Below are 21,038 nucleotides of genomic sequence, written 5' to 3'. Positions count from 1 at the left end.
TGAAGAGTCGGGGTGAGGTGGGGGACCGAGGGCCGTGCCGTGGGGGAGGCAGGGACGGACCCAGGGGAGTGGAATCCAGGCGCGGTCCCGTGCGGAGGGGAAGGGGGGAGCCAGGCGCGTCCTTGTTAGCGGGGTGTGTGGGGAGGCACGACCCAGGTGCTTCCCCGTGCGAGGCCCGTTTGGGGCAGAGCTGGGGCGGGAGGGTCGTCCCCCAGAGTGGGGAGAGCTCTGGGAGCAGGGCTCTGCAAGGGCAGCCCCGTGGGCAGCACGGTGCCTGGGCAGGGCCGTGCTGCTCCTTGCCGGGGGCCCTGCCCGGCAAGCAGATCTAGCGTCCCCTCCCTTTGTGCCCTTCCCTTTTACAGGAACAGCGTGCAGGAAGGAACTCGGCAAACCACGGTGGTAACATGAAACCAACATGGTGAGGAAGCTGGTGGGGTTGGGGTCCCTTCCTGCATCCCAACGTACTGCCACCCCTGCAAGGAGGGGGTGTGGGCAGGCTCTGGTAATGCTGGCTGCCCCAGTGGTTACCGGAAGATGCCTGGCAGTCCCCGGGGGCGGATGTGCTCGTGGGTCTGCAGACCTGGACCGTAACCAACAACCTCCCCTGGGGTTTCCAAGTAGGACTTGGGTTAGGAGAGGTGGTACTGACTCCTGTTCAGTTTTCAGCTACTCTGAATTTAAACTGGTGCCAGGCTCGGTGTCCCTCCATCTTAAAACTCTGAATCAGCGATGCCCCCATTTTTCTTTCTAGTAATATGCTTTAGTATGTGCTGCCTTTCTCATTTCAGCCTGTCTTGCTGTGTTTCTGCTCCATCTGTTTTACCTCCCTTCAGGTTCACCTGGCTTAACTTGGTATTCAGAGCTTCCAAAGCTGAATTCCAAGATTGGCCTTTGCTAGTGAAGCACTGAATGGTGCCAAAACGGTGTGGGCTTGGGTCTCTGTTCATTCTTAATGTAATATTTCTATAGTTGGTAGGCCTATTTGTGTAAACGTAGTTGGTAGCTTGTCTGACAAAATAATATATGATAATGTCTTGTGCAAGTCTCCTTGTACTGAACTGTCATCTGCAGCTGATACACTGATCTATGTGCGTATGGTCAGATTTTTGATGGAGAAAAATACTGTATTCTTGTTATATATCACTGAACTTTGATTTCCTTTTTACAGAAATTCTGTCAGGAGCTTGGAAGTGTTTTAGAATTAGATATATCAGTTATTAGATGTTGTCACTATAACCCTAAATAGGTCTATTAGGGACATCCTAATCCTGTGTAACAGTTCCTTGTTATTGAGGTTGAGAAATGTCTTCCTGTGGCTGGGTTAGTTTAGCACTGACCTAATGTAAGTGCTTTGTTTTGGAGCTGGAAGGAAAGTGGTACATTTTGAAAAGATTAAGTGTGAACTCTGTACATAGCAAGATAAAATTGGGTTGCTCTTTCAGCTGTGTAAAACTCTTGTTTTGTCAATGTTTTGAATTGTCCTAATGCTAATTTTTCTTCTGATAGCATTAGAGAGCATTTCTTACCTTCCCCAGCTTTTTCAGCACAACCATTTCCAGGTGCATGGATGAACAGCCTGTGCCATCCTGGTTAGAGCCTGTTAGGCGGATCTGAAGTCTCCTTTTCATGGCGTTGCCTTTGTTTCCTGTCTGATAAGGGCTTTTGGGAGAGCGGGGGAAGTGATCCTTGGCTCCTTGATGTGTACGAGGTCATTACCATAGGAATCTCTGATGACCACAGGGGTGGAAAGGGTAGGATATGCTGGTAGGGCCCTCTTCTGAACACTGTGTGTGTCTTTCCTAGGTTAGTTTCTACTCTGCTTATCCAGTAGGCGCCTTGTGGCAGTTTTGTGTGTGTTTTACATAGAAAAAGAGCAAGTGAGCATGATTCACTGTTGAGATGAGAAGGGGGACAGTTTCTAGGATCAGCTTCCAGTCATCAGGAGTTTTGGTTGTGCCACCTCCCATGCGTAGCTTCACAGTCACTTTAAGCTCATGTAAGTATAGACTGCAACCAACAGGACGTTCTTGCCCTGTCACTGGTGCCAGCTGAGGTGTTTGTGCAGGTGGGAATCAGGGTTCCCTGACTTACGCACTGATCAAAGAAGACAAACTGACTTTTTTTTCTCCCCAGCTTTGTGGGTGCTTAAATGATTTTGCTGGTGCAAGGGCAATGGTGGGAACATGGGGCTGGTGGTGGAGTGGAGTCTTATTCTTGTTCAGACTGTAAACTTATTCTTGTTCACTGTGACTGTAAAACAGTGCAACAATGTGTCTTTATATATTTATTTAGTTATAAAAATACAATTTTAAAATACATATTTACATACATTTAAAAATTAAATGGAACATAGTGTCCATGCTTCTTTCCTACTACTTTTGTGAATAGTATTGTTTTGTGCTTCATCGTCAGGATGACGGTACTGGGCATGTCCTTCTTATAAAAATATTCTAGAAAGCAAAATTAAATGTACTTTGGGATCCCCTCTCATGGCAGACTCTGTAAGTCAACTGACTTGCAAGTTATTCTGTATTGCATTGTACGTAGTGAGAAGTCAAGGTTAGAATAGCAAGCACTTGGAGGTCAAAAAATGCCCAGGCTGAAGTAGTACCTGCACCCTTAATCAGTTAATTAGCCTTCTGAACAAGCATTGTGATTTCTTCTTAATCATGCATTGCATGCTATTCTCATCCCGTCTGAGCTGCTTAGTTTATTTCTTCTCTTCTTCCCTCCCCCACATACGGAGCTTATTAATTTCAGGTAGAATTATCAAACTCTGAAAATGTGACCTTGTTGAGCTTGAGTAGTGCGATATGACAAGCCCTGTACGAGCTTGGAGCTGTTTGTTGACCACCTGCTTACAGGACACAGTCTCTTTGGTTCAATGGATCACCAAATGTTTGTAAAAAGTTTTGATCGCCTGTCTTTTTAGATTTCAGTTTTAGTTGATTTCTCTGTTTAAAGGTTGTTGTGGATCTGGTGAGTTCTGACTGGCGCACTGGGGTATGGGGTGGTACTGTCTTGTGGTTTCCATTGGAATAAGAAATGCAGGTGGTAAGTTTGAAGTTGAATGTTCACAGCCTGTGTTCTAGAGGAGGTACGTTTCTTCCATCTGTGTTTGAAATGCAGATACTGAAGCCGTAGAAAATCTGACAGCGGCCTTGTTTGGGCCGTTACTGGGGCATTGCATCATAACCCAGGCACTTCACTTGCTGCCGTTGGGTTCCCCCAGTCTGCTCATCGGGAATTAGCTTGTAACGTGTTTGAGACGTGCATCACGGTTGAGTGTTGATGCTGGGATTTATAGTCTCAGAAGTTAGTATTGACAGGACACTGTGGCCTGATTTGTTTACTCTTGCATTTGACAGTGTCACACCATCAGTCTTGGTGCTGGGCAGGGTTTAGATTTGAACTTGACTTGCAGAGTTTGCGTGTGGCAGCTCAGTAGAGCCCTGGCTCTGTGTTTGCTTGTTTATATAATGTGACTTGCCTAGGAACAACTGCTTTTATTTCTGACTTCTCAGTTGGTGAGAAGGAATGTATCAAAAACAAGCCTAGTAAATACAAGGGGTGAGCTAGAGAAAAGAAGTGAAAGAGAAGAAAACGCAACAGAAACCTGTGAAAGAATCATGTCAAGTACTAGTATTACTTGCTGTAAACTGAAGGAACCCTTCAGATGTATGGAGGAGCAGCCAGCAGTCTCCCTCTTTTATATTCCTGATGTGACAGGAATGCAGAACAGGATGCTGGCGAGTGTTTAATCTCAGGTTTGTTGCTGCTGTTGTAGGGGTGGTGGGGGAGGAAGAGGAAGTGTTTGTGCATGGCTGCTTAGTTTCTGTTTTGCAGGCATCGCCTGTACGCAGTGCTTGTGCTGTTCTGATGTGGCAGCAGCTGTTATTTTTGGCTTTCCCAGTGTGCTGTGCGGGTAGATGTACTTTCTAATAGATGCAGTTCTCTTAATTGGCGTGTTGGGGTGCCTGTGCTTCCTATATAGTCCCCATCAGTGCGAACTACTCTGCAGATAGTACTAAGGTGCAAGTCATTTGCCTTCATTTATTTCTGTAGGCTTGTGTATATGTGTTTTGAGTGGCATTAACTGTGTATAAAAGACAAGCTTCTTTAAGCTTTCTCTTATTTTGCATAACCCCCGTCACTATGTCGTCAGTTTCATTCACAACAAATTGTTTTATCCCCTTCTCTGGGAGTAAAGGAATAAGCTTTGCTATTGTACAGTGCCTCTCTATCTGTATAATGCTATTCACGGTAGTTAACATAAGTGCAATTGTTTCTGTTCAAAAATAACATAGGTGTAGCTGCCATAATTATATTAGTAGAAGATCTATGTCAACCAAATCTGATAAAAGCAGTGAAAAAGGCTATGAGATGTAATGTGCCTATCCTGGTAGGATGTTACTACACGTGGTTGAGAGCTCCAGTAGATAAGCTGTCTCTGGTTTAGCTTTTGTAGTTAGAAAGGTTATCTCCTCCACCAGCTGTCCTACTTCTTTGCCAAACGCTACCTTCCTTGTATTAGGGCCTGCAGCAGTACCTGGTCAGCTGTCACAGTTTAATATACTACACTTCAACCTTTCTTTGTTAATACCCATCAGTGTCTTGTGAACCAGGCCAGATGAAGAACGGGCATGCATCCTGTTTTGCTCCATCCACTGGTTGGTAATCTTCAGCTGAGGGATGGAGGAGGCAGGTGGGGGCAGCGGTCCCCTCAGCCCCAGTGGTATGTTTGGTAAAGAGCATCTGTCGGAGCCCAGAGGAATGAGTGAGAGCATTTGCATCCTGAAAGGAGCTCACTATGAATTCTGGTCCCAGACTCAAGGGAAAGTGTGCTCCCAAACGTTCTGAATTGATGAGCAAGTAAAGATGTAAATAAAAGCTAATTTAGCACTTGCTAACTCGTTTCCATACAACATCTTGCAGGCTGACTTGCTTCTGGCGTCCTGCTCCCTCTTGATTGTGAGAGGTTGGCTCCACATTCCAGTGACTGCTCAACAGACGGAGCTTGGGTGACATCTCTAAGGTAATTTTTTTCTGTTTTGCCCAGAGTACACATGCAGCCATCTTAAATATCGTGCAAAGAGAAATAAGCTGCTTGCTTTTTACCTCTTGCTTTGTAATTTTACCCTTTAAGCAAGTATATGTAGATGCGGTTTGTGGGAGGTATGCTCTTACCTCTGGAGGATACTACAGGAACACCTGGGTAAGTGCACTAGAACAGAGTGAAAAGGTCAGTCCTGTTTTATATTTGTTAACTTCTAATCAAATCGGTGTCAGTTCTTTGTAATAAGAGCTAAGCTTCCAAGATTTGGAGGCTAACTCCTATGTTCTAGCAATTCTGGCCATTTAGGTGGCTGAATTGCAGCTGAATTATCTTACGATGATTTCAGAACTCTATCGTTGTCTGGTTTTTATTTTTTCCTTTCTATTCTGAGGTTAGTTTGCGGGAAGATGATAGGCTGGCTTGATAGTCTTCCAGGCTGAAAGGGGTTACTTTGTGCTGTTTAAATTTGGAAGAAAGTATAGCATATCTGTTTTCCCCCAGTTCTTTATCAACAAAGATATGACTCAGTAGTAGTACCTGTGGTATAAGCATTTGTTTGCCAGCAGACTCGAAGCAGACTTGTTTTCTTGAGAGACAGCGTGTTTAAATAGTGGTTGTGTCACACACTTCACTTTTCTGGTGGGGAGGCCACTGACCTGTGTGACTAATGGCCTTTGCTAGTTTGAAGTGCAGCAGGTAATGACCAAAGATGACGACCTCCACAACTACCTTCCTGGGGTGGGGAGAGGAGAGATGAGGTGCCTTCTGTGCAGGGGATGCTCCTGTGTGTTTTTCACAGCTGACTTAAGTGCTGATCTAAAGGTGAACTATTGTATAGCTCACACAGTCTGCTGTGACATTTCTTCCCCCTCCCCGTAGTTCTATGCTGAGCTGCATTTTTCCCATTTTTTTAAACTGCCAGAGTGGGTTTATGCAAAATATAATGTAATCTTTAATTCCGATTAGCATTGTCCACTGTTGGTATCAAAGTCTTGTCAAATGTTCCAAAAAGTGAGTTTAGAAATCTTAGACAGGCACAAGAAGATAGGGCTGGCTGTTTGTTCTGTGTCCTTTGACAGTACTGTCTAAGCAGCTTAAGCACGTGTGGGGAGGCAGTCATGATCTCATTACAGCTAACTATAGGCGATAAGCAGCTTCGGGCACCAAAATCAGTGCACCAGTGAATGCAGATGTCAGTGAGTTATTTAAAGCAGGAAGGATTTGGGAGAGAAGCCTAGGGGGCTACATAGTCCTGTGTCTTAGTCAGTGACTGAATCAAACCAAAGAGTAACTTCAATGAAAATGTTGGAGCTATTGCAGCAGATGAGGTATTGTGCTCTTGTGTTGGTTTGAGTACTGTCGTGGATTGTAAGTAAAACTGGTAAAGTCCTGGAGCTTTGGAAGGCCCTTACAACACTTGCTGCCTAGTGGAGGGTGTATTTCGCTTTTCCAAACTGTGGTCTGTGTAAAGCAACGTGGCAGATCTGAGGAAGGTATGCCTGTCAGATTCGTGGGGGTTGACTCATCCCACAAATGTACAGGGGGAAAAAAAAGACCTTTTAACTTAACTCTTTTGGGACAGACTCAAAAGACTGGTTAAAGCAGTCTGAAGCTCAGTTTGTGTTGAAACACTACATATGCAGGTGTTTTTAGATAGTTTCTTAAACACCCCCACACCTCCAACAATAAACCCCACACCAGGTTAATAGTGAATATGCAGATTTTGCTTAGATTAAATGTGACCATATACGAAATGATTATGGATACCCTTACTTTTGCAAATACTGGAATGGCTTGCTTTGTTTCCCATTTGGACCAAATACTGTAAGTGTTTTTTCTTATGCTGTGCAGGTGGCCCTTTCTTTGGTTGGGTACAAATCTTGTTTATGTGATTGAGGTCTCAATATTTCACAGTTCTAACCACAAGCATTGACCTGAATACAGTTATTAAAATATGAAGGTAAGCTAAATCTGAACCAGTAAGCGTTATCAGGCATGCTTTACGCATCTTTTATTTTTACAGAACTGAGAGAAAACTTCTAACTCCATTAGTCAGACTGAATAAGTACCACTGTTGCACACCATGTGGAATCTGATTAGTTTTCACTCTTTCTTCTTCAGGTGCTATGCACGCTGGTATTTTTTTTCCTGTAATAGCAGCACTCAGGGTTTCTGGTTTTCCCCTTAATTGTTCTTAGCTTTAGTTAAGTAAGATCGCAGGTATTTCTGTTCCTGTGGTCTGTTCATTAGTCATGTAGCATCCTTAGGACTGACACTTTCATATGTATTTCAGGAGTTGAGAATACAGTGAACCTGTTGACAACTTGGTTCACCTAATAACAAAAACCGGTCATCTTAAAAATTAATTCTGATTTGTAAATGCAGCTCGACTCAAATATTCTTATTTAACATAGTTAAGGGCATTGTATCATTCACCAGCCAAAAGTAAACCAAGCTCTTTATTCACAGCAGTTAAAATATCTTCCTAAAAGCTGGCAATTAAGGGTTACAAGTTAGATGTGAAGTGTTTCCAGACTTTGTGTTTTTTGTACTTCATCCTGTTGTGACATGACAACCAGAAGAAAATTCAAAACCTTTTAAAAATTCTGATAAGGTCAGTGTCTTGTGGTAGTGAGCTTGGCAGGTTGACTCTTCCGTGAGTGCAGAGCAGTTTCTGTTGTTTCAGGTTCGCTATCATCTGCAGTTTTCTTACGATCATCAAAGAAGAGAGAACTGTGTGTTATTTTCTATGCATAGTGCTTGTTAGTCTGTGTCTTTCAGTCTGAGAGGGTGCACTTCTGGCACCTGTTATCATACTGTATTGAACTGAAGAAGAAAACTAAAGAGTAAATTTGCTTTTCCTAGCAATATATGGCCCATGATGTGTTGTAACCCAGACGGCTGTGAGAATACATCTGATTCGGCAGACTGATGTTTTGTGGAAGCTGCAACACGGTGTTCCAGTATCTTTAGAAGAATTTAAGCTGTGAAAAATCAAGGTAGCTTTTATACACTTGAGACAGACCTGCTGTTAAAAGCAAACTTGCCACAGTCTGTGTGTCTTCCAAATGAATGTGTGCCGTGCTTTTTTAGCATATGGGGCAAAACCTATTTATTTATTTATATATGTATATGCAGGTGTTGCACTTTAATAAATAGACGCAAGCCAATTTGACAACAGATCAGGTTTAACAAATTATTTTCTTTTTGCTTTGGCTTTACAGCTCTGTTACAATGACTGAGGCCACTGGCTAAGTAAGTGGTACTCTAGAAAGCGTGTTGGAAGGAGCTTTGAGCTCTACTTCAGCAGCTTAACATTTAGATAAGATACTGGAAATTTGTGACCTGTAGAGTGTTTACAAGAACTTGTTTGCGACTGCTGCAGTGAATAGGAAGTTAAATATAGGCTTCGTTTGTCTGATTCTTCACTTCATTTGAATAGGAGGAGTTTCTTGTTTCAAACCTTCAGAACAGAACTGGCTGGTGTGGCAGAGTATTCAGAGAGGCCTGCTGTCCACTGTCAGTGTATAAGGAGAGTAATAATGAAGATTTGGATTATTAAAGGTCCCTTCCTTTAGAAGGAGCTCCCTTCTCCTTGGTTATTTCCTTTTGCAAAGCCAAAGTTACATTGAATCCCTTGGAAGTGTGAGGTTTACTAGAAGAAGGCACCAAAGGATGGCAGTGCTGGCTCCTGATCTGGTAAAACAATCTTGCAGACATTTTTAAATGCCAAGTTTGCGTTTTGAAGGGCAAAAAACAATACCGTCTTGCCAAGCTTGAAGCTGTGACTAGATGCCCAGTTCATGTATCTTCTGAGAAGATAGCCTCAGGTTCAGATTGCCTTTCATTTTCACTCAAGTGGCTGGGTGCATCTCTGTTAATTCTTTGCCCTTTACCTTCCGGAGCATACTGCAAGCCACAGAACAATGCCTGAGGTATTTTAACAGCTTTAAGATTTTCAGTATGAGTGATTGAGAGATTTTCAGATTAAGCTGATTCCCAGAAGAGTAACAGGATAACAAAAGGCCCATATTAAAATCCCTTCCATGACCCTGAGTTGTGTGTCATGTATAGTTTTGTCATATTGGATTTTTTAATGTCGCAAGGGATGTGAGAGTATTCTTGTATGAAACTCCCTTTAGAGTTGTAGCTAGTTTCAAATGAAATCTGCTACCTTAGCTTTAAGAGCCATCAGATACTATATCATATATTTTACTTAAATTATGTGCTAGCTTTAGTGCACTGTCTCTGTTTAAAATGTTTGTTATGACAGAAACTTTATTTCCTATTCAAAACCTCAAAACCAAAATGTTGCACTTCATCCCTGTATTTTCCATGTCATTGTTCACTTTCTCGCAGCACCTGCACTGAGATTTTTTTTTCCTAACATGGAGCTCAGATTTTTCTCTTTCCTTCTCCTCTCTGTGTTTTTGTTTCATTTTTGTTGGTTTTCTTGTGGGTTGACTGTACAAGAGAATGTGTTGTATATGAGAATGTACCTTCGTTCGGTACTTTTTCGTGGAAAAAATGACAATGAATTGTCAAGTTAGGAAGTTATAGTTCATGTTTTCTTGCCTGTGACCCTTAAGGGTCATCTATCTGCTTAGGAAAATTAAACTGATATCAAGTAGGGGGCATGGATTTGCAATGTGATTATGTGGCTTTAACTCCCTGTGGACATGCTTATAAGGTCTTTTCTGCTACAAATGCTTGGAACAGCTGCATTAATCAGCATGTTCATCCTTGCCTAGTGCAACTCTGCCAGTGGAATCCCTTAATGTAGATACAGTTACAGTGATAAAACCACACTTTTAAAATACAGCTTGTTTTGCTGGGGGTATTGAGAAGGTAGACAGTGATGCGAGTGCTTTTTTTGTCATTGTGCCTAGCGCTTTTTCCAAGGAAAGAAGGATTAGGTAGAAAAGTAGGGCCCCAAAATATGTCTCTTCCAGCTGAATTAATTTTTTCATCAGCAGTGTAAAAATAGAAGGGGTTGCAGCGGGAGAGGAGGGCATCCTCTATCAGTTGGTCTAATAAAAGATTTTATCTATCGCTACAAACCTTGCTATATTTATTCCAGAATGGGTGTCCACTCGGCATCGCAGGGCAACCTGCAGTTCCCTTTTCTTATACAATAAATAAAGCTGTGTCCTGAGCTTTGATACAACCTGGAGTACTGTACATCTGACTGCCTTGGATTTCTCTGCCTCTCTGAGCTTTTTCACCAAATTTTGTTTAATATCACTGTCTCGGAACTATGTTAGCAGAAGAAACCACTAGATAACAGCTGTTCCTTGTGCTTTTGGCACAAGAATTTGTTTACCACGGTGAAGTGAATTTGTTTGGATAATCTTGCTTTTATGCTCTTAAGTCTTTCTGTGGAACTGATGTGCTCCTAGATTGTCCTCTTCTGTTTCTGCCATTTGAGCAGAAAAGTTGCTAAAGGGTTTGGTTCTTCAGCCAAACAGCGCCACATTCACTTGAAAGAAGTGCCCTAATTTCAGTCTGTATTAACAAGTTCAACTCAGTTGTTGATGGACTGGGACACAATTTCTTAAAATCTTGAGAATTTAATTATCAGGTAAGAGTAATTTGAAATGGAGTGCAAGGGGATCATGGAAAATAAAATGATCACCAAACTGCAGACTTTTCAAAACAGTATGCAGATAGTTTACTTGACTATCCTGCTGTTCCTTTCTGAAATGCTGTTTTGCCGATGGCTGAAGTACACCAGGACTGAATAGTTTGACCAAGATCATTGAAACATTCAGTGGAAGCACGAAAACCAATAGCCTATTCTTAGTTCTTTTCTTTCCATTTGGATGACCTCAGATAGATTATGATTATCTAAAGAATCTCTTAACCAAATCAACTGAGCACTTTGCTGACCTGGTAAACTTCAGCGGAGAGATGTAAGAATTGCTGTATTTCTTGTGGCTTTAAATGTTTTAACAGTGTTCAGGCAAAAGCTGGGCTGTCTGGTAAAACCCCGTGATGCCATTTGGGGCCTGCCACATGATAAGTGTTGTCAGCTTCCCCATGTAGAAAAGGATAAGTGTAGCTGAAGCAAAATGTTTGTTCAGCTTTATCTTCACAGTAAGACAGAGAAAGAGGAAAATTCTAATGCACGTGCCACTCCATTCACTCTCAAACTCAGTTCTGACTGCCAAAATGCCCTGGTATATCTCTGCCTGCATATGCAAGATTAAAGTCCTCTTGGGTAGTGAAATTCTAGATCGTAGGAGGCTGTGAAGCTTACTGTGGCTGCCTTGCTTTACGTGGAGGGGTAGGTGGAGCTTATGCAGACAATGTGTTAGAGTCAGAGTATTAATCTTTTTGTTCAGAGTTGCTGTTTGTGTTATCACCTGCAGTTTTGGCAGAACGTCCTCAGGTCAGGATGCTACTCTGATGTGGTCTAGTGGTGAGAAGAGGCAGAGGTAGAACCCACACAGTGGCCTTAGCGTATGTTTGTTTCTGGCGACAAGTGAGAAGATGGACATAGTACTGATGTTTGCGTGTTTGGATCTTAAGCTCATTCTCTTTCTAACAGCACGAGTTGTACTGAACGGGCATTGCTACATATTTCTTGAAGGTAGAGATCCTGTAGTCCTCAGTTCCTTTAAGAGAGCCAATTGCTTGGAATCTCTTTACCCCTGTTCATTTCCATATAATTAATTCTCAGACAGCTCAGAAAAAGGGCAATGTATAGATCTGAGGATGAGACGGATCAGAGTAGTGTCACAGCCCACAGCATGTCGTAGGAATTGTAAAGCTGCTTTACAGTGAGCTTGAAGTGAACCAAATTAAATGCTGGTTTTGAAAGGCCTTAAGGGTGAGATTAGCTTGCTTGTGATGGTTCTTTGTGGCAAGTTTGTGTTTGGCTTTGATGCGTAACTCTCAGACTTGATAGGTTTAAATCTAGATGTTGTTCTGATCCCTAGGAAACAAAACATTTGTGCTGCTTCCTGAGTACTGGAGCCAGCTTCTGCTCCTTACCAGCTGACTTTGCAAAGGGAAGGAGAGCACAGAACGTGTTGTTGCTCACAATGTGCTCTTTGGATAGAGCTCCTGGATCTCTACTGCACGGTCAGTCTCTTCAAAATGAGAAACATTTCTCTTCGCAGATCCTAAATGGCTGCTTAACAGTACCCATGCTCCATTCCTTTGGAAATTCCCTTCTCCTTGTCACAGCTGGGAGTGGGATGTGGGGTCTTTGCTTAGCTTTCCTCCTCAGTAGCCCACATGCAAAGCAGAGACAAAAGAAAAGTGTTTGAATATCTGCTTAAGTTTTCTGAGTAGCAGAGTATTGCAGGACTGCACTCTGGAGGTGAAGCGGAAAGTGCAACTCTTTTTTTTTAATGCTGTGAAATGCAAAAATGCATGGGCAAACAGTAGCACAATGTTTTCCTTGTTAGCTGTGGTAGGAAGAGGCAGGTGGGAGAATTCTTCTTCTCTGGCCCTAATGAGGTCCGTTTGTCTTTTGCATTTAAGATCCCAATATAAATACATGGGGTGGCAAAGGGATTTTTGCTTAATTCAGGTCTCAGTCAGCAGATTAATAGAATGTGGTTTCCGTAACTTGTGGAGAAGGTTTATGAGCAGTTAATGCATATCATGCAAGTTTTGCTCTAGTTGCTATCTTCTCTTTTTTTTTTATTTTGGGGAAGTAAGTAGTGGAGATACTGGGGTAAAGGACAGGGAGTCTGCATTGCGCATCTGCATCGTGACCTGAGAAATGAATCGGCTTAGTCATAACAGTTGAGCTGTAGTAAATTGTCAGGCCATTTTCTGGCAGGCATGAGTTTCTGTCAGTGGCTTCAGTGTACGGGTAAAGAAAATCCAGTCTGAGTCTGTCTCTGCTGCTGAAGGAGATGTACTTAATAATATCCATGTCTTTGCTGAAGGGACTCCTGCTTGAGGCAAAAGCTCTTTCTGGTTTTCTTTTGGTTGTTTGCCCAAGTAAACAATTTTATCACTGGAAATAGATATTGAAGTTTTCAAATCCACTTTGTTCCCAGAAGGGGGCAGGGGAGACTTGCGAGTTCTGGAGTCTGATAAAATGTACTTTTGTTTGCTTGTGTTACACTTCCGTGCTAGCTTTCAGACACAGCAGGCACTGCCATCGCTTTGGCAGTGTGAGCATGGCACAATGAGATGCCTGCTCAATGCCAGAAGCCTGCAGCAATGACCTAGGCTGCAAGCGTTTTGTGTCCTTTTGGTTCTCCTTTCTCTTGGGGAGCGTTAGAACAGCTTCAAGTTTTCTCCTGCCGTTCCCCCTCATCTGATACACTGAGATATTACGCATGTAAAACCCATGAGAATATGGAATCATCATAAAGCATCTCCTTTTCTACACCTGGAGCAGTCTGGCTAGTTGGCATCTAACTGGGTAAAAATCTTAGTTCCTTATTCTGTCGTCTAGATTTTTCTTCTTAATTAAAGCTGAAAAGAAGCTTCTCCATGAAACTTTCTTAGGGATTTTCAGGAGGGCCTAGGTTTGCTCTTTACAGAGCCGACTTCCCTTTGTTAAATTCACTCAGCCTGGCTGACAGTGAGAGGGAGGCTTTTTTGCCAAATGTTTTAGAAATGGGGTCATGCAACTCTCCAGCAAGTTGGTTTTACATCCTGCAAAGAGACCTGTGGTTTCTTTGACAACCTGGAATACAGACAGAACAAACTCAGCTATATTAGTCTGCATTTCTGTCTTTGAATTGTGGAAACAGCTACTTTTGCTCAGGACAGTGCTTATTACAGCATCCCTGATAATTATGACATAGCTTCTACCTCTGCATCAGCAGTAAAAGGCTAAACAAAGACTCTGCTGAATGAGGTGGCTGAAATGAGTGATGGTTGAAACAGACTTGCTTGAGGTATTCAGTGCTTTTTATGCCCAAGTCTTCAGCGGTAAGGTCTCCCAGGCTCCTGTGTTTAGAGGCAGGGTTCAAAGAGGAAACAGCAGTCAGGAGCAAATGAAAACAGAGTGAGGGATTACTTGCGGGAATTTGAGTTGTGTGAGTCCGTGGGACCTGGTGGCCTGCACCCAAAGGTGCTGAGGTGGCTGTGTCACAGTGATGCCAGTCTTGGCCATCTTTGAAAAGTCACGGAGGTGCTGGGATGTCTCTGATCACTTGTCAAAGGCAAATCATGTTGCACTTGTCTTCAGAATAGGCCCAAAGGATAATCCAGGGACCTACAGGCTGGTCAGGCTCACTTCAGTCCCGGGGACAGTTGTGGGTCAGGTCCTTTTGGTACACCTGTCTGGGCATGTGAAGGAATGTGACTGGGAACAGTCGGTATGGATTTACCGAAGGTAAGTTGCGTCTGACCCACCTCATTGTCTTCTGTGATAAAATAATCGGATTTGTGGATGAGGAAGAGCGCTAGAGGCCATTTAGCTTAAGTTTACTGAGTGTTTTGATGCTGTCTCCCACAGTATTCTTGTATGCAAGTTGGGACGTTACAGTCTGGATGGGTGGAGAATGGATTCAAGCACATCAGGGAATTCTGAAGAGTAAATTGAGTCAGAGGAGGATGAACTGGTGATTCATAGAGAGAGCTCTTTCCACACAGCAGGACGATAGCTTCTGGAAGTAGGTTCTTAATCAGTCTTTCTTTTCCTCCTGAATGTCATTCTTTGCCACAATGTGATAAGAATGGATAGAAGACAGTATTTAAGAGGCTGTCTGGTTGAAATTCATCAGTCTTGCTTATTATTGGTGTAGAAGATTAATCTGTCTTTTCTTGGGGGGGGGGGGTTTGACATGAATGTTCTTCAAGATTACCTTGTTTTGTTTTTTCACTCAGTCATATGTGTATATGGTAGCCACTGAACTACAGTTAAGTACAATACATGGCAGTTTTGGAGATTTTAGTTATACCTGACTTAAACGGCCATGGAGGATGTGTATGGAATGCTGAGAGGTTAGTTTGTAAAGAATAAAAAACAGTCGCTCAAAACGTAAAGTAATTTCCTTTTCAGCAGTTTGGGTTTGACCCACTTTCTAGTATAAAAGGTGAGCTGGAGGTTTTCCGTCAGTCCAGATCTACTGTGTACTTTGATTTCTCTTCAGTGTTCCTAAGATACTAGGGAGCATCTGATAATCTTTTTGGGATTACCAATCTGGAAAGAATACTGTTTCATTAGAGCTGGGCAGACTCAGGTATATCTACTTGTGCCCAAGGAACTGTAATTGCAAAATTCAGTATATGATGCTTGCTTTGGGATTTTTTTTCCTTTCCGTTATTGCTATTACTGCCTTTCTGCAGCCAGTGGTATGCTTTGGCATTAAGAATTCAGTTTAAGCTATCTAGTGTGCTAGTGTGCTAAATTAAGGTGCCAGTTATGAGCAAAGAGGTTAATGGTCTTACATAACGTTTGTCTTGAGGTTTTTTGACACTGCAGAATTAAAAATAGCAATTAGAAGTTCTGTTTTGTCCTAGTTGTGGATTTTTCTGTGGAAATCAATTATCTGCAGCAAGTGACTTTTTTTTTAATCAAAGCTTTTTTCTGTTTTAAAAGCGTCATAATTCAAAAGTTGAGAACAGATACTAAAAGTCCAAGCTCACCACAAGCTGCTTTATGTTTGCCTTTCAGTTAGTGGTCTCTTGGAAAGCTGTAGATCATTCTTATTTCGTCAAAACTACTTAAGGAATGTAATTTGAGCTCCTCTGCATTTACAGCTTTTGTAATAATTCTTCATGGGTTTAGCTCCTTGTGGCTTTTGTGCTTCTGTGGTTAACCCTGTAGCTTCTCTGTACAGTTATTGGTTAACACTCTTAACTCCTGGCTTCTCTTAGCTATTGCACTGTGTAGTCTGAAACAGCCAAAAACATTGAGTGTTCTTACAGAAGCATCTGAGAAGATCTTCTGTTGTGTTAGCCACGTACTTTTTTTTTTCCTTCTGAGAACATTTTAACATTTGTCCCAAATCGGAACTGACCGTATCCATTGGGAGTACCTTGTATATGTGTGTAATCTCATCCCAAATCTCCATTCGCAGGGATCTGCATCCTTGCTCGCAATGTGTTCCTACCTGTTAAGGTTTCTCTTCACGTCTAGTCTTCGCAGTTTTCCTAACTATGGAATTCATAATGTATTTTAACTTCGATTACTTTATGAAGGAAAAACTGCCTATGTTCACCTGCATGGCAGCATAGATTGCTTCACATCTGTGCGCTATTAAGTGGCAAGGGAAATGATTTCCTGGTTACTGTTGTCTAGGGATCATTCAGGACTTGCTTCATAGACTCCGTTCAGAAATGTCCAAATGGTGCCTTGTTGGAAGGTGCAAAAACCCAGAAGAATGGGGAAAGAATTGTCCTCAAATTCTTGGTTCCTGCTGTCTGTGAAAACCAAAGACTTACGTAATTGAATTTGCTGCAGTCTACTCCTTGGCTTTCCATTTGAGATGCCAGTGTGTTCTTCCAGTGCGTTGCTGCTCCTCACTTCTTGAAGATACACCTGGGCTTACTGCTCGCTGAGACTGTCTTCGATTTGGTACAGTCTGTCCATGAGCTGTGGAGCTGTGAACCGCATTCACTAGACTTGCCCTTATTTTTTAGCATATGATGATCTCCGGTTTTCAGTTGTTCCTTGATTAAATGTCTGCTTCCAAAAGTAGTCGGTAGCCTGCATGTGCAAATAAGCTGAATTGGCATTTGAGCAGGGAAGTACTAAGCAGACCTGCAGCTGGGCATGTGGCAGCCACAAAGCAGAGTCCCCACCAAACGCCACTGGCTGTGGCTTTCCCTGCTTGCGTTAGAGGTTCCATTTAAAGTCCTGATCTTTGAGCAATGACCTTATAAATTCTTCTATCATCTCTCTGCTGATAAGAATGAAGAGACAAGACATAGTATTAATGTGTAATATCAGTAGGCCAGTAGCTGAGCAGAGGTCTCCCAGGGGTGGGATTCATAATCCTGTTAAAGGAGAGGAGAGTCAAAGAGGTTTTGGGAGGTCACTTCTTACAGGGAGAGAAACAATCCCTGTGCGAAGCTCTGCCTCTTTGTGATCACTTTCCCTTTTTCATATTTCATCTCACAGCAGTGGAAAATAGATCTAGATGGATCCTGCAAGAGTCTTGACCTCTGTAAAACTCCTGTTGCCTCAGGTTTGCACAAGCAGAGACTACCTGCCAGAAGACAGCTGTGTGTGTATGGGTTGATAATCTTATGTGACAGTGTTATGAAGTCTTACTCTATACAGATACTAGCCTGTTACTCATGAGACACTTAGAGCATGCTTTGATCTAAATGGGACCACGTGCTTCTGCTTAGCATTATGCAGCTTCACTGCAGTTTTACCTTTGCCTTATTTTGTCGCACCCATATTTTACTTGTATTGGAGTGTTGTGAGAAATTCAGGTGTCTAAATGCCATCCTAAATGGTGGCTTTACCAAATTTTCTTAATGTCTTAAAATCCTTTATGTTTTTGATACTTAGAGAAGTACTTCCAATGTTAGTGATGAAGTGTCAGCAGTCAAGAATTTATTAAGATAAACTTGCTTCTGATTTGTGATATTCTAGTGATTTGTTGGAACAGAGATGTTGGAGCATTTGCTCATGAACATACTGTTTTCTTTGAAAAGACCTACTTCTTTTGCAAGATTGTCCAAATACAGTAGTGCTGGAAACTTGCTGCTTATTCAAAGGGCAGACACAGCTTTAACTCTGAATTTTGGAGGAGTGAATTGTCTATGGAAGTAGCCCAGACTGTTCTTTGAGTGTGCTGTCCTCCAAGTGGCAGCATGATGACAAGCAGAAGTTGACTTTGCTGCATCTCTGAGGCAAAACGAGGTCTTCCAGGATTCCACCATTTGATCAATGCTGTGTCCAGAGTTAGGTGTTACAAGCGGTGACAAGAGCTAGCTAAAACAGATGTTGACCATGAGGAAATGGGTGTCAGGCTAAAGTCATGAAACATACCTTATGAATAAGTGAAACTCTTCTGAGAAGACCCTGTAATGTCACTGGCATGAAGGTATCGCAGTGCACAGCGAATGGTGAAGTGTTTGGTCTCCAGTAGAAGAGGGGTACACACACGCAGCTTTCGGAGCTGCGATGGCACGAGACCCCTCTCATGGTGAGGCAGGGGACAAATTACTAGTTCCAGCTTAATGTCACCTTTAATGTTACTGCAACATATCTATCTGGTGAGGCTTTCACCTTTCTGAGCATGACAGCACACAGGGAACTCTGGTATATTGATTGACAACCACTCTGGGTAGTACCTGCACTTAAGTTGCGTGCATTACTGCTGAAACCAGTTTGATTACGGATCACTTCACAGTAACTGTTGCAGTGGTTTCCTACGTAAAGCCCTTTAGACAGATCAGCTCTTACTTCCAAAAAAGTTTGGTTGTGTGGAAGTGGTCAGCTTTCTGAAGTGACTTAATAGTTTAACCAAGGTAAAGAGAGCCTTGGACACAACCCAGGCAGCAGTTTCTAAGAATTCTTTGTTGTTTATGAATCAGTGTTGTTTGTATAATGTTGTTGTCGTCACTGTTCCTCCTGGCTTTGCTCCCCGGTACTGCTTGCACATGCTGCTGCTGTTTGTCATGCCCTAGTTAATCACAACAGGCTGTTTCTCACTCTCCCCTAATGTGTTTTTAGTAGCTCTTTTGCCCTGAAAATAATGCTGGCAACAAATAAATTACAGATTTATTTCTGAGGAAATAGGGCATTTTAAGTATTAATGTGGAAAATTAAAACATGAAGAATTAGATTGCTGATTTTTTATGTACAATTTAAATCTTTCATACAAAAACACTTTTGTACAAATGTTACATAGTCCTGTTGTGTATTTTGTCTATGTTGAGTAAGAGTGCAGCTTTGCAGTTGCTTGAAGTTGAACTTCAGCCTTTCTTTTCCTTGCCTTTAGTTACAGGTTCCCACTTTCTCCCTTCTTTTGATGCGAGGGGGATTGTTGAACCTCATGGTCAGATCTGTTAGGGACCTGATCCAGCTGAAAACTAAAGGCTTTTTGTTGTGTTTTATATATTGCTGTTTTAGTTTCCTCTCAGATCTGGTGCTTAATCTAGCTGTCTGCAAGAGTGCTGATGCTGGTGTAAAGAAGACATCAGGAGAGAGGTTAAAAAGCTAAATGATCTCCCTTCTGGGAGCAGCAACTCATGTCTCTTTAAAGTCAGGGTGAGACTGTTCTCTGAGCACATGGTCTCAGGACAGTTGAAGCTCAATGAAATTGGCACTGCTACTCTTCTGCCTGCCCTTCCTCTGCTGGATGATTCTCCCCTTTTACTTTCGTTGGGCACTGGCACTAAACCAGTTCAGGAAGCCACATTGGCAAAAACAACTGTGGTTTTGTTTTTTTATTTTATTCCGGGTTACCTTTTTTTGCCAGGCTAGTTTCTGAGCAGGATCAGGTGAGTGCCAATGCTGACTCAGGTGAGAGGATGGGTTTGAGGAGTGCTGACTTAGTTCCATGACGACTTAAATCTATACCCTGAGATGCATGTTAAGGAACGAAGGGTAAGATTTGCCAAATACTGATTTTGTTAGTTTTCTGTGTCCTTGTGGATTGATTTGATGACATCTACAAAACAATGCTGCTGAACAGCTTAGACTGTGATTCTTGCCTTCTAGAGCAGACGCAACAAAAACTGTAGAAATCTTGTTTCCTGAAGCTGTTTCATTAACATGCCTCCTACCCTGTTCCAGAAGTCAAATCTCAATGGTTATTCAATCTTTTGTGCCTTGTTTTCAATGAGGCGGCCTTACATAATGGTGTGTGTCTGATGTGGATACCTGTCACCAGCTGAAAGCAGAGAACTGAGAACCAAGTCCTTTCCAGTAGGTTGCCAGGCAGCCATCCAATAGGAAGTATTTTCAGTTGGTTTTGTTTCAAACAGTATTTGAGCTGGTAATTTGGGAAAAGAACCTTCAGTCTGTTTCTCTCGTGGTCACTTCTAAAGCGTGCTAGCGTTTCATCATTGCTTAGTTCTTATTTTGGTTTTCTATCTTTCTTTTTGTGTTTCCACGTTAAAATCAAAATTCAGCTGCAGTTGAAGAGTTGCCAAAACTGCAGATAGACTCCCCACTCCTTGAATGTCAGTCTTCAAATCGGTGGGAATCTGCATATCACATAGGCTTGACTTTTTTGAATGGAAGATCACCAAGATAGTTAATGGTTATGCAATTTCTAGGAGAGTTTTGTTTCAGAACTTGGCCCAAAGCTGTTCATTCGCATCAGTGACTTTGTTAGTCATGTTTTTATATTTATTTCAGCACGCAGGCTGCAAAAATGACATATAATTTAGGACAAGCAACAGCTCAAGGGAGCTCAGTAGCCATGCCTTACTTGTAGGATACTCATCAGTGTGACCTCATTTTGTCTCATTAAAGAGACCCTCCACAGTTGCTAGCTGCAGCAGTAAAGTACCCTACGTGTTCAGTTTAGTAAGTAATCCTGTTCTACAGCAGCCATGAAATAAGAGGTAAGCTGGGAATGCAAACGTTGGCTTTAGGCACAAGGATAACCATCAGCAATTCAGGCACCTTGTGCTGATACAACTGTTTGTACAGCTGCACAATAGATTGGGGATCTGACCTGGGTTGAAAAGTAATCCTTAAAAAAACAAAACAAAGTGCTGGTTTATTTTTAACTGCGATCAGTTCCCTATTTGATTCATGGGGAGGCTGCAAACGGTTGTACCAGCACAGCAGAGTTGAGTGGGAGGATGCTGTTCATGCTGGTGCAGCTGTCAAAGGATTGCCTGTGTAACCATGGTCTGAAGAAGGAACTGAAGGAGGCATTAGAAACTGATTTGGCTTGATCAGTGCCAAAAGAAATCCGAACATAATACTGGGTATCTTTTTTTTTTAAAGCAAGGCATTTGGATGGACTTGGTTTCATTGTGGAGGATCACTTTAAAGAGCAACCAAGACAAGCAGTTGTCTCCACCCCAGAATCTGCCCTGTTTTACCAAACTAGAGAGAACGGGGTGGATGAATTAAGTATCAACT

The 21,038-nt window shown here is 42.3% G+C and overlaps 1 protein-coding gene across 2 annotated transcripts in view; it reads left to right on the top strand.

The window, feature by feature from the left end:
- The first annotated feature begins 361 nt into the window (after nucleotides 1-361).
- Nucleotides 362-21,038, top strand: part of IP6K1 (inositol hexakisphosphate kinase 1) — a 37,812-nt gene continuing 17,135 nt past the window's right edge. For both annotated transcript variants that reach the window (XM_009331177.1, XM_009331176.1), the window contains exons 1-2: nucleotides 362-418; nucleotides 4,936-5,035. The gene's annotated coding sequence lies outside the window, so the exon portion shown is untranslated. The remainder of the gene's footprint in view (nucleotides 419-4,935; nucleotides 5,036-21,038) is intronic.

The sequence above is a fragment of the Pygoscelis adeliae genome, unplaced genomic scaffold (genome assembly GCF_000699105.1).
Source record: "Pygoscelis adeliae isolate BGI_AS28 unplaced genomic scaffold, ASM69910v1 Scaffold689, whole genome shotgun sequence".
Classification (NCBI taxonomy): Eukaryota; Metazoa; Chordata; class Aves; order Sphenisciformes; family Spheniscidae; genus Pygoscelis; species Pygoscelis adeliae.
The sequence above is the reverse complement of the archived record's forward strand: the minus strand, read 5'-3'. Positions and strand labels throughout refer to the sequence as shown.